The 12,015-nt window shown below is 43.7% G+C and overlaps 1 pseudogene; it reads left to right on the plus strand.

The window, feature by feature from the left end:
• The first annotated feature begins 6,628 nt into the window (after positions 1–6,628).
• LOC120881792 lies at positions 6,629–11,214 on the plus strand (annotated as a pseudogene).
• The last annotated feature ends 801 nt before the right edge of the window (positions 11,215–12,015 follow it).

Here is a 12,015-nt window from a genome sequence, read left to right on the forward strand (position 1 = left end):
ATGTTGGAGACAGCTATTTCTAGTGGCCTCAGAAAATGACAATCTAGCTACTGAAGTTCTGTTTAAATATGGCTACCTTCCCCCATCTGAGAGCCTATTGGAGAAGGGAAGGAGGCAGGCATATGCAGGATGGGTATCCAAACCACATTGGTAACAAAGAACTCCGTGCTAGCATGAACTCTGAGAGCTAACCTAAGCCAGTATGTCTCCTAGACAAGAATTCCAGGTGCTTAATAATTTATTTGAGATGGAGGACTGGCCAACGTGAAAAGCACCTTTTACAAGTAAAGAATTCTGAAGGTAGAAAGAGACTCAGTGTTCATGAGGAAAAACTATGTGATTCTTACATGGCTTGTTATAAACCATAAGCACTAGAAAACCTGAAACCCTGGTTATTTTAAGTACTATCATTTTTATTGCTTTATTTAAAAATGTTCTCTAGTTCATCATTTTAGGTATTTTTATAAAATGATGATCAATAGATTGTAGGTGTTCAATTCTTGTGGTTAATAACAAAATTTATATTTTCGTCGTGTGTTTATTATGTTCTAAAATATGATCAGAAAATACAAGATCCCATTGCCATCTCTCTATTTACTTGGCTCCATTTCTTTTTTTCCACATACTCCTAGCAGTATCTGCATGGTAGGAATGTTGGGGGATGACATAAAATTAGACATATTAGGTTGGTGCAAAAGTAATTGCATTGTTGAACTTTGCTGTTTGATACTGGAATACATTCTTAAATAAATGTGGCTATGTTATATATCATTTTAATGTGCACTTCTCACTTTATGTTTCTTTGTTAGTGACTTATTACTTACTGTTTATTGTACATTTATTTTAGACTAGGGAGATGACGTTAGACTAAAAGCAAATTTGAGTGATTTTCTTATTTGAGTTCAAGACAGGTTGTGAAGCAGCAGAGACAACTTGCAACATCAGCAATGCATTTGGCCCAGGAACTGCTAACGAACATACAGTGCAGTGGTGGTTCAGGAGGTTTTGCAAGGGAGACCAGAGCCTTGAAGGTGAGGAGCACAGTGAATGGCCCCTGGGAGTTGACAGCAACCAACTGAGAGGATCATCAAAGCTGATCCTCTTACACATAAAGAACTGAGACACAAGAAGCTGCTGAAGAACTCCACGTCGACCATTCTATGGTCATTCGGCGCTTGAAGCAAACTGGAAAGGTGAAAAAACTTGATAAGTGGGTGTCTCATGAGCTGACTGGAAATCAAAACAATCGTCATTTTGAAGTGTTGTCTTCTCTTATTGTACGTGACAACAATGAACCCTTTCTTGATTGGATTGTGATATGTGATGAAAAGTGGATGTTATATGACAACTGGCAATGACGAGCTCAGTGGCTGGACTGAGAAGAAGCTCCGAAACAATTCCCAAAGCCAAACTTGCACCAACAAAAGGGCCGTGGTCACTGTTTGGTGGTCTGCTGCCGGTCTGATCCACTACAGCTTTCCGAATCCTGGCGAAACCATTACATCTGAGAAGTGAGCTCAGCAAATCGATGAGATGCACCAAAAACTTCAACACCTGCAGCCAGCATTGGTAAACAGAAAGGGCCCAATTCTCCACAATAATGCCCAACTGCACGTTGCTCAACCAACATTTCAAAAGTTGAGTGAATCGGGCTACAAAGTTTTGCCTCATCCACCATATTCACCTGACCTCTTACCAACCAATTACCAGATCTTCAAGCATCTTAACAACTTTTTGCAGGGAAAACACTTCCATAACCAGTAGGAGGCATAAAGCGCGTTCTAAGAGTTCATTGAATCCAGAAACATGGATTTTTATGCTACAGGAATAAACAAAGATTTCTCATTGGCAAAAATGTGTTGATTGTAATGGTTCCTAATTTGATTAATAAAGATGTGTTTGAGCCTAGTTATAACGATTTAAAATTAACGGTCCAAAACCACAGTTACATTTGCATCAACCTAATACAGTGCCTGGCATACAATAAAGTACTCAATATGTTAGTTATCACCCGCAGCAACAGCAGCAGCAGGAGCAATAATAGCCCCTGAGATCTCCAGATCCCAGAGTTGAAACTCCGATTCTCCAGGTTGGAAGCAAGAATGTGCCTCAGTGCTTTATTTCTCCTGCCTCTATCACCTCCATCTCCTGACAGTTAGGTCTACTGAGTACAATCAGAACTTAGGTCCTATTTTTCAGCCAACTTATTAAAAACAAGGTATATATATCAACTATCTTCAGCCACTTGCAGCAAGGCTTGAAGTTAACCCTCCTTTCCTAGATCCAGGGCCTGTGAGTAAGTTTCCAAAGAAGGGAAGCAATGACTTACAGAGCTGGTAGGACTGAAAGACTACAGACATTTCCAACTTTAAACAAAAGACATTGCAGCCTTCTGTTCTATATTTTCCAACTTTGGGCCCCCAAGTCAGTCCTGCCTTCCTTAGCGGTTTCTATTTTGGACTGTCATGATCTTACATTCTGAACAAAGTTTCTTTTGTATTCTAGGTCTGACTCTTCATCCCTTCTGCAAGAAAACATTTTCAAGTCTTTCTAGAAATTTGACTTAAGATACTTAATATAACAATGTTCCAATTCACTCATTTAGTTATTTGTATTTTTTATAAAGATGTGACATAAGACATAACATTGACACCAGCCATTAATATTGATGGTAGCTGAGATTACTAGTTTATGATAATGTACATCACTATTGACAACACAAGAATGCTAAAAACAGACCTGTTAACTTAGTTTTATGGCATCTATTATCATGGAATCAATACATAGATTAAAACTTGTATAGAAAACATTAGTCTGGGGGAGAACAAATCAGGGAGGCAGACAGACTGGAAAGAGGAAATCTAGCTAGGGGATGTTGGAAAAATATAAACAATAGATAATGAAGCTATGAATAAAGATTTATAATTTGGTATTTGCAATTATTCTTAATAAATATGTAACCAAATCACTAAATATTGTCACCTTTCCAAATCTGCAGATTCCCTGGCTTTAGAAAAGTAACAATTCTTATTTCACCAGTCCACACCTCTCATTAAAGTGAGTTATTTTGTTATTGAGCTCAGTACAGAGCTGCCAAACAGGATACTTTTCCCTTAGTCTTGGCCCAACTTCCTCCCTGTCTGGAGCTCAGAAGGCATTCATGGACAGGGGCAAAGCAGGAAACTGCTGTGACCTCTCTGGCCATAGTCTCTCACCAGGGAGTGATCAGCTGTCATGAGCAGTATTCAAAACCAGGAACCAAGGTATGGTTGGAGCTCCTTTAAGCTCCAGGGTTTGGGAGATACTGGCAAGTCCCCAGAGGAAAGTCCAGAAGAAGAGGATGGAAGGAGGGTGGCCCGCTGTGGAGGGATTCCTCCTCTGTCTCACTGTCAACCTTCTGCTTCAAGGTAAGATGGGGCAAGAACAGAGAAGACTAGAGTGTGGTTCTGAAGGATATATAGGAACTTTCTTCTAGCACGTGAAGGACATTAGAATTAACAAGTTAAATATTTCTTCCATAATGTCAGTGTCTTGATTTCCTTTTGGTGACAGATAGAAAGACATTCCACTGCTCAGGACACAGAGCTCTCCTCACTTCCTGCCTGCATAGGGATCTCATTTCACTACCTTTCCAAATTTGCCTTTTCTTGTCCTCCAGTGCCCTTTTCACCATACCTTCATCCCAACCTCCCTACCTCCTTTGATATGATGTCTATGATACGAGTAGCCCTGAAAGAGTAAGTAAAATATCAAGGGAGGATAGGAATCAATCTGAGGTAGAAGAAAACAGATACTTTGCCTCCACAGGGAAATATTTGTTCCCAGTCTGGGTATGTACCTTAAATATTATGGAAAGAGATGGAGAAAGAGAGGAGAAGGCAGGAAAAAAAAGATTAAAAAAAAAAAAAAAGGAAATGGAGCAAAGATTCTGCTCAGGTACTACCCAAATAGCTCCCTGGCCATGGCCAAGAGCAAAGATCCACATAGGGCTTACTATACGATTGGCCCAGTGATACGGCCTAATGATCCCAGTGCTAGAAATAAGTCCTAAGCTATCTGAGATCACTAAATCTGAGAAGGGCAAAATAATCTAAAGCACCAAAATAACCACACATTCAGAATACCTACTTCATGTTTCCCATATCTGCCTAGTAAGTAAGCGCAGTTGTTTATCTATCTTATCTTCTTGATAAATTAACTCTGTCTTACGTAAACAGAAGTCCCTGAAAATGAGGATGAGAAATTATTAGAGCAGATTTATAAGTGACCTTGACTACAAGTCAAAGGGCAGTGCTAGGTGGTGCTATTAGGTAGATCCAAGACACTTATGATGGGTGCATCACAGGCCTTCTTGAAGTGGCTGCCATTACACCAAGGATGAGTTTGCATACAGAGTTGGGCAGATTTTGCATAAGGATGAACAATGAGAATGAGAATAGGTACTAACTCAGCTCACCACATCCATTTCCACCATTTGCTTACCAGACCAGCCCAATCTCTCCAGCCCTGGCAGGAAGGATTTTGACCTTAAGAAGTCTTGGCCCAAGAAGGAGGAGGGCTTACCCACTCCTCCCAGTGAGTCCTCTGTTTTCTCTCTCTGCAGAGAGGCTCCCATCCTAGTAACAGAGGCTCTCTCTCACAGGGTCTCTGCTCGCTACAGGAAGAGGCAACATTTTCATCATCAGTTGCTCAAGATTTGACCAGCATAGGGTAGATTCTGCTGCCTTCCAAGCATTGTTTGACTTAAAGGTCTTCTGTCCTTTCTGTCAGCATTTCCACTCAAGTCAACATATCTTTCATCTGTCTGCCATCCTGGAAGTGATGAGACCTGGTCCCCACTTTCTGTTGCTTCTAACAGGGGATAATAATCCTCTGCCCTCTCAGCCCAACATTGTATTGGTCTAGTGGTGAGCAACAGGTACTCTGAATGGATTCTGGGCTAATTAGAAGGTTTTCCTATGGGATGGGGAGACACAGAGAAGAAGGCTGCAGTGACATTTTTTCAGGAAGGATTTATCCTTGAGTCCTGACCTTTCTGGAAGGTTCCAGAAAGAAGTGATCTTTATGTCAATTAAAACCTGAATTGACATTCATTGCAGCACTATTTACAATAACAAGGAGATGGAAGCAACACAGATGTCCATCAACAGATGAATGGATAAAGAAGTTGTATATATATATATACAATGGAATATTACTCAGCCATAAAAAGGAATGCATTTGAGTCAGTTCTAATGAAGCAGATGAACCAAGAGCTTATTATACAGAGTGAAGTAAGTCAGAAAGAGAAAAACAAATATAATATATTAACACATATACATGGAATCTAGAAAGATGGTACTGATGAAACTATTTGCAGAGCAGCAAAGGAGACGCAGACATAGAGAACAAACTTGTGGACACAGCGGGAAAAGGAGAGGAAGGGATGAATTGAGAGATTAACACTGAAACACAAACAGATAGCCAGTGGGAATATGCTATATGGTACAGGGACTCAAACTCAATGCTCTATGACAACCTAGAGGGATGGGATGTGGTGGGAGGTGGGAAGGAGGTTCAAGAGGGAGGGGACATATGTATACCTGTGGAAGATTCATGTTGGTGTATGGCAGAAACTAACACAATATTGTAAAGCAATTATCCTCCAACTGAAAAAATAAAAATAAAAAAACAAAAACAAAATTAAGACCTTTCTTTAAAAAAACCAAACAAACCTGAATTGTTCCTAGATACAAGGGGAGACAATAAGGAAAAGATGGATTAGCATCTAAAATGATGCCTGCTCCAATAAATTAGTAAATATTTATAAGAATATGTAGTGGGCATGGGCCAAATCTTTTTGCACTAATAAGCCTGGATGGGAATTTCTTTACCAGGATGCACAGTCCAGCTTCTGACATCATTCCTGTGGATTACTACGGTAAAGCAGATCAACAACTCTCCCCTCTTTCCCACTACCAATTATAAGTTTAAATTTTAAGAGTGACTTAAAGGTTCTCCAGACCTCTACCCAATGTATAAGTCTTTCTTGGACCAAATAAGTCCATCTAGAACTGGTCCAGGGGACACAAATCTCCCTGGGCAGCTTAGGAAGATAGAACTGGTAACCCAAGAAAATGGCCAAGTGGTTGCAGACCAATGCACTGGTACAACCCTGGGTCCAAGTGGTTTTAGGCTGTATTTAATGTCTGCCTAGAAAAAAGGCCATTAAGGGGTACTTTGCCAATGCTGCTGCTGCTAAGTTGCTTCAGTCATGTCCGACTCTGTTCAACCCCATAGACGGCAGCCCACCAGGCTCCTCCGTCCCTGGGATTCCCTAGGCAAGAATACTGGAGTGGGTGATCATTTCCTTCTCCACAGCCAATGATACTTGGCTAATAAAGTAGGGGAGACAGGGTGTGGTCATTAGGGACCCCAGTGGAAGTAAGAGGATCAGAGTTTAAAGACTACTTCCCTGGTGGTCCAGTGGTTAAGACTGTGCTTCCACTGCAGGGGACACGGGTTTGATCCCTGGTATGGGAAAGTTTTGCCTGCCATTTAGTATGGCCAAAAAGAAAGAGAAGAAGAAAGGGAAGGGCTGGAGTGGCTCCACCATCACTCACCTTTGCTTCTACTGACCTGGCTGTAGATGTGGGACAAGCCTTTCATTACCAGGAACACAGTAGAGTGCATCAGCAACAACAGACTCACTGTATCAGCTGAGAACCTGTGGCTTCCAGACATTAGCATCGTGGAATCGTGTATATCCGGGTCAGGGAAAGCCAGCATGAAGCCCATCTGAAAAGAGCAACCAAGGGTGAGTGCAGGGCACAGGGACACCAGCAGATTCAGATCAGGGCACAGTCTCAATGAGTTGACTCTCACAAAACACTATGAGCAGAAGAGACGAGAGAGAGTGACCTTAGAGAAATAGCCCCAAGAGTGAGCACAATAGAAGACCTGGGAAGGGAGGGAGACACAAGCTGATGAAGGCACCCACAGCGCCTATCTCTCTCTGCCTCTCACGAGCAGCGTGGATGTGGATCAGGTACCTCCAGGTCTCACTACATATCTCAGCAGCCAAGGTCGAATTATAGTACCACAGGCCAAGGAAGGTGACCAGCACCTATAACCCACCTACTTTCCATTTGACCAACAGACCTGCATGCTCACTTTCAGTTCCCGTGAGACACGTTGTGGCAGCCATTTAGGGTTCAGAGGAAGATATATCAGTGATGCAGGCATTATTTAGGAAGGTTTTAGATCAGTGCTTCTCAACTCTGGCTGCCCACCGAAGCCTTTTAAAAATACCAATAACTATGCATTACCCCAGAAATTCCAAGTAATTGTTCCAAATGGGGTTCTACTACTGTGATTTCTTTCTATCTCCCCAGGTGACACTAATGTGCAGACAGGATTAAGAACTACTGCTTTAATTTCTCAATAAAGTTAAAAAAATAAACAAAAACTACTGCTTTACCTTAGATAGCCCTTCCACCAAATGAGTCTAACCTGACCCTGTCCTGCTGCACATGTATAATTTTTAGCTCAAGCCTGTTAACATTAACAGCCAATACACTTTAACCAGTAATTAATGTAACTGAAGCTACCATGTGTCCTATGGTAGAATCAGACAAATAAATCATTATAACTGGCATGCATGGAATTATAAACATACTGAGCTGTTCAAGATTTATTCCACTGAAACAACACATAGAATTGGGGAACTGAGAAGAAAAATAGGAAAGACTCCCAAAATTCTTTTTATTTATTTTATTACCTTATTTTTGGCTGTGCTGGGTCTTCGTTGCTGCACGCAGGTTTTCTCTCTAGTTGCGGAACATGGGCTCTAGGGTACATGGGCTTCAGTGGTTGTGGTACAGGCTTAGCTGCCCCAAGGCATGTGGGATCTTAGTTCCCCTTAGCCAATTCAGGGGATACCAGGGATCAAACCTGTGTCCCCTGCATTGGCAGGCGGATTCTTAACCACTGGACCACCAGGAAAGTCCCTCCAAAAATTCTTGACTCGTGTTTGAGTCATAACTAATCTTCCCATAACTTTGACCCTAACAACCAAAAAAAAAAACCTCCTAATGCTGCAGCCCACACGTATATGAATTGCTTGTCCTATGACCCACTTCTGGGAAAACCTAGATGCCTACTTTAAAAGGACAGAGAGGAGAATCTGTGGAAGAAGCTCAGTGGGGGAGGAATTGAATCTTTTGGGCAGGAGATTTGAGGACACTCTGGACTGAGCTACGCTGGCCTACTTGCAGTGGATAGCATGCTCCTGGACAAGGAATTGTGGGTGATAACAGATATATCTTGAAATGTCACTGAGACCCAGGGGGAGTGGGAGCTTCTGAACACCAGCAAGGCAACCCCAAAGATGTTGATGGACAGCAACCTATATAACCAAATCATTTCCTATGTAAGTCCAGGGGCCCCTGTTTGACTTCCGAGTTGCTCTTGATTTTCCTCTTAATCTAAGGCCCTTTAGGATGTAAAAATAATTCTAAGGAGTTGAGCACCTGCTCCTCATTCCACTTTCTACCCTAACTGCCCTCAAGAAGGATCCTCAAGGCATCTGCCCTGCAGACAGGAGAAGCAGCTGGACTTTTATAAAAATGGATGGTCCTGTCCAATGGTCTAAAGGGCCCCATTTGCCCACAAAAGTCTATAATTGTGTTCCCAGAAAGTGGGACATAAGGGGAAATTAGACAATGAAATTGGTGGCACTTCTGAAGAGGGCACAATTCAATGCATCTATTACCCAGAGAGGTCAACCCATGACCAGCCTAACTGGACATCAGCAAAGAATGAATAAGCAAATATAGAGCTGAGCACTCTGGCATCAGTTATTTGCCACATTCTCCACACTCCTTCCCACCAGATGGCCAACAGGTGCAGGCCCAGCCTCTTCATTTTAAACCTCTTAGTGCCCAGTAGCTTTCCGGTCACCACTGACACCCTCAGCTTTTTTTTTCCTGACAGCAGGAAATAAGAACCTTGCCTCAACCACAATAAGTTACCATTTCATGCCAGTCAGAATGGCTGCTATCCAAAAGTCTACAAGCAATAAATGCTGGAGAGGGTGTGGAGAAAAGGGAACCCTCTTACACTGTTGGTGGGAATGCAAACTAGTACAGCCACTATGGAGAACCGTGTGGAGATTCCTTAAAAAACTGGAAATAGAACTGCCATCAGTTTAGTTCAGTCCCTCACTCGTGTCCGACTCTTTGTGATCCCATGAATCGCAGCACGCCAGGCCTCCCTGTCCATCACCAACTCCCGGAGTTCACTCAGAATCACATCCATCAAGTCAGTGATGCCATCCAGCCATCTCATCCTCTGTCCTCCCCTTCTCCTCCTGCCCCCAATCCCTCCCAGCATCAGGGTCTTTTCTAATGAGTCAACTCTTCGCATGAGGTGGCCAAAGTACTGGAGTTTCAGCTTTAGCATCAGTCCTTCCAATGAACACCCAGGACTGATCTCCTTTAGGATGGACTGGTTGGACCTCCTTGCAGTCCAAGGGACTCAAGAGTCTTCTTCAACACCAGAGTTCAAAAGCATCAATTCTTCAGCACTCAGCTTTCTTCACAGTCCAACTCTCACATCCATACATGACCACTGGAAAAACCATAGCCTTGATTAGATGGACCTTTGCTGGCAAAGTAATGTCTCTGCTTTTGAATATGCTATCTAGGTTGGTCATAACTTTCCTTCCAAGGAGTAAGCGTCTTTTAATTTTATGGCCGCAATCACCATCTGCAGTGATTTTGGAGCCCCCCCAAAATAAAAGTCTGACATTGTTTCCACTGTTTCCCCATCTATTTCCCATGAAGTGATGGGACCAGATGCCATGATCTTAGTTTTCTGAATGTTGAACTTTCATATGATCCAGCAATCCCACTGCTGGGCATATACACTGAGGAAACCAGAACTGAAAGAGACACATGTACCCCAATGTTCATCACAGCACTGTTTATAAAAGCCAGGACATGGAAGCAACCTAGATGTCCATCAGCAGATGAATGGATAAGAAAGCTGGTGGTACATATACACAATGGAATATTACTCACCCATTAAAAAGAATACATTTGAATCAGTTCTAAGGAGGTGGATGAAACTGGAGCCTATTATACAGAGTGAAGTAAGCCAGAAAGAAAAACACCAATACAGTATACTAATACATATATATGGAATTTAGAAAGATGGAAACGATAACCCTATATGTGAGACAACAAAAGAGACACAGATGTATAGAACAGTCTTTTGGACTCTGTGGGAGAGGGTGAGGGGGGGATGATTTGGGAGAATGGCACTGAAACATGTATATTATCATATGTGAAACGAATCACCAGTCCAGGTTCAATGCATGATATAGGGTGCTCGGGGCTGGTGCACTGGGATGACCCAGAGGGATGGGATGGGGAGGGAGGTGGGAGGGGGGTTCAGGATTGGGAACACGTATACACCCCTGGTGGATTCATGTCAATGTATGGCAAAACCAATGCAATATTGTAAAGTGATTAGCCTCCAATTAAAATAAAATAATAATAATAATAAAAAGAACCGTGCCCCATTCAAGATAACTCTTCTGCTGGGTTACAATGTCTTCCTGCTCATGATGAATGACTTACTCCCTGCCAGTGGCACCCCCCTCATCAGTATGGCCCCTCCAGCTCTTGAGAAGAGAAGGGTGGGAGGGACTGGCTGAATTGGCTCAGGGAAGGGAGATATACTGGGCAAAAGAGGCTGTGCTTCCCAGGGTGGGATTGGAAGAGAAGAACAAAGTCCTGGCTGGTGCCTCTGGCCCTCAGGCAGGCCCCACTTCCCTCCAGGTGTCTATTTTGCCCTGTGTCTGTCCCTGATGGTGCTCAGCCTGCTGGAGACCATCTTCATCTCCTACCTGCTGCACCTGGCCACCACCCAGCCCCCACCCATGCCTCGCTGGCTCCATTTCCTGCTTCTACACTGCACCAGCCCAAGGACATGCTGCCCCGCTGTGCCCCAGAAGGGAAACATGGGTCTTGACCGCCTGCCTGGTGAGGGAAGTCAGCACTGCCCATGCTTCCTCCTACATCACCTCCGCTTTTCTGCTCCTGCCTCCTTCCCCACAATCCCCCAGGTGACCTTGGTGGCCCACAGCTGAGTCTCTGTCTCACCATAGGTGTGAAGGAGCCCATGGAGTTTGTGGGGAAGGTGCCAGGTCCCAGAGAGAGAGCTAAATAGGCTCCCTCGGTCAGCAAGGACCTAGCAGGAAAACAGGACTCAGAAGCAGCACTTGGCCAGCCTGTGGGTGCAGTTAAGCCACATGATGGACTCCCTGCTCTTCTGCCTCTACCTGCTCTTCATGGCCACCTCCATCACTATGGTGATTGTCCTCTGAAACACCAAGGCATGACATCCATATCCAATTCTCCCTACAAACTACAGCATGAAGTTTCTCATGGTCTTAGGGCCAGCCAGACACAGGCCCTTTCCTAGTCTTAACCACTTACCTGCAATGACTACCATGTGTATGCACATGTTCAGTTGCTTCAGTCGTATCCAACTCTTTGCGACTCCATGGACTGTAGCCCACCAGGCTCCTCCATCCATGGGACTCTCCAGGCACGAATACTGGAGTGGGCTGCCATTTCCACCTCCAGGGGATCTTCCTAACCCCAGGATCAAACCCGAGTCTCCAGCATCTCCTGCACTGCAAGCAGGTTCTTTACTGTCGGAGCCATCAGGGAAGCCCAGGGACTACCATGTCCCCTCTAAATTCCCAAAACAACACAGCCCTACCAAGCAGGTTTAGGACTGCCCTAGACAATCTCCTGACATCTCACATGCCTCATGGGCATGTGGGTCCTCATTCCCACACACTTCAGTGTTCCTTAGCCACACCTAACTTCTGACTCCCTTATCACTGAAGATTGGGGTCAGTGGAGTCTCTCCTCGATTGACTGTCCCAATAAATAACCTTCCAGGTAGCACTGGCTCCTCAATGCATTTATGATAATCTCCACAAACACTGAGGTAAAGAGC

This window comes from Oryx dammah, unplaced genomic scaffold (genome assembly GCF_014754425.2).
Source record: "Oryx dammah isolate SB20612 unplaced genomic scaffold, SCBI_Odam_1.1 HiC_scaffold_2, whole genome shotgun sequence".
In the NCBI taxonomy this organism is placed as follows: Eukaryota; Metazoa; Chordata; class Mammalia; order Artiodactyla; family Bovidae; genus Oryx; species Oryx dammah.